The sequence below is a fragment of the Lepus europaeus genome, chromosome 5 (assembly GCF_033115175.1).
Source record: "Lepus europaeus isolate LE1 chromosome 5, mLepTim1.pri, whole genome shotgun sequence".
In the NCBI taxonomy this organism is placed as follows: domain Eukaryota; kingdom Metazoa; phylum Chordata; class Mammalia; order Lagomorpha; family Leporidae; genus Lepus; species Lepus europaeus.
In genome coordinates, this window is record NC_084831.1 from 25,200,312 (window position 1) to 25,202,600 (window position 2,289).

A 2,289-nucleotide genomic window follows, 5' to 3' on the forward strand; every position below is an offset into this window, starting at 1 on the left:
CATCAGTGTCCCAGAGAACGACCACAGCCGGTCCCGGTGGGCAGTGGTGACTCAGCACCGCGGTCAGTGCCCCCTTCCCTCCTGAGCACCCGCTTTCCACTGACCTCCTGGGGGGGCGCTTGAAGACCCAGGCAGAAGGGGCAGAGGCAGGGGGTGTGTCCCGGTGAGAGCAGTCTCCATGACAGGAAGGAAAGCCGGGTCCCGGCGCCCCTGAGGCAGGCCCTGTGCTGCCGGGAGACCTACTCTGTTGTTTTCTGCTGCCGGCTGCCACCCAGGGAGGACTGAGAGCTAACGGCCTCATTAGGGCTGAGCTGGCCAAGCTGTGGGACCCTGATCATCAGTGCTAGGATGCTGGCAACCAATCCTCTAGATCCTTGAGGCCTCCCCAGTAGGCAGGGGGAGACTGAGGCCCTGCTCAGGGTCCACCCTGGGCCCTGGAGACACATGAGGCACGGCTCACAGCTGTGCCTGGACACCCAACGGCGCAGTTCTATGACGGCGTGGAGCCTGGCTTGAGCCTCCCGCCTGGCACCGCAGGCGATCACAGTTCTGGTGGCCGCCGCCTGTCACTCCAAGTCGAGCCTTTCCCGAGAGCTCCAGCGAAGAGTGTGGCTCTAGCTTCGGATGGAGCTGGCCTGCCTGCCAGCTCTGCCCAGCACGGGCTGAGGGCCCCTGGGAAGAGATGTTTCCTCTCTCAAACACTGAGGTCCTGAGGCCAACCTCCCCGCTGGTCTCAGTGGGCAATTAAGGTGTAAAGGGTACCAGCGCTTTGCTTGTCCACTAGAGATGGACACCCCGGGTGTGGTCACTCCTTCCTGCCCTGGCTAAGATCTAGCTGATCTCCTCTTCCTCCCCAAGGCTTGGCTGCCTGGGTCCCCCATTTCACTGGGGTTCCTGGGATTCTTTCCTTTGGGAGTTCTCTGGACACTTCTGCACACGTGCCTCTTGGAGAAGCCCTCATTCCCTGGAGTCCTCACTTGGGTATGGAAGCAAGGTCCCCACAGTCACTTCCAGAGTCAAGCGTGAAGGCTGGGAAGTGGCATTTCCCGGGCCTGGTGCTCAGGCCGGGTGGGGAAGGGGCAGGAAGGACTTTGCAGAGGGTGCTGCTCCCAGGAGGGAGAAGACAGAAAAGACAGATCCACTGCGCTGAAGGGGAGGGGCATGGTTTTGGGGGAGCCAAGGAACATAAGAGAAATGGGGTTTGGGGACACCCTAGTCTCACAATCACTGCCCATAACTTTGCTTAAATGGGGCTGGTCCCCACCAGCCAACAGCCTGCCACCATCCTGGCCCAGGTTCCTCTTCCCAGAGCTCCAAACAGGTCAGGGACTGGGTGCTGACCCTCTGCCCCCACCTGCAGGCTACAGGTGAAGATCCACTGGTGCCTCGGGCTGCACCTTTAGGGTGAAACGAACCAAAGAAGCCAAGACTGGGCCCAGGACTCCCGCTTCCAAGGCTGCTGCCCTGCAGAACTGTGGAGGGCCAGGGGCCTTGCCACTTCCCCAGGCTCTGGGACCAGCCCGGGGGGCCATGTGCACGGCTCTCCCAGCTCCGGACCAGGCTGCTCCCCTGGTGGTCAGCTGTCACGGTGGTAATCTTTCTAATAGTCTGCCACGTGGACCTGGGGACCTCCCTGGCCTAGGTGGATGCATTCAGCTCACAGGGCATAAGGGGTAGGGTGGGCTCCTTACAGGAAGGGCCAGCCCAGGGGTTCCAAATTCCATACATCTCTAGGCACTGACATTGGGATACGGCTGCAGGGAGAGACAGGGCCCCTTTGAGGGCACTGCATTTTATAGCTTACCATGAAACCATGCAAAATTGCCATTATCGTCCCCATTTTCCATGTGGGACAAGTGAGGTCAGAGAGGCTAAGTCATTTCTCTAAAGTCACATAGTGACGGAGCCTGGATTGAAGCCCAGGCTCTTTCCACCATCCCATGAGCGCCCCTCTGCCTGCTCCCAAGGCCACCACTGCTGCTCTTCCAGCCAAAGACTGACAGTCCTGCCTGGCTGTTAAGCTTCACAGACTGGACCGGGGTGTGAGCACTAGCTCAGATCTCAGTTCTAATCCGAGCTCCTGCACTTACAAGCATGGGACATGGGACTCCAGGCAAGTCACGTGTGCTCCCTGAACCTCGTTGCTCCTCCTCCGTAAAATGGGCACAATCCCACTGACCTAGCAGGCTATAGTGTGGACTGGCCATGCTGACTAGGACCCTGCCTGGGACAGAAGGGGCGGGGCTCGGTGTTTGTCACAATGAACGAAACTGACCACTGACACCCTGT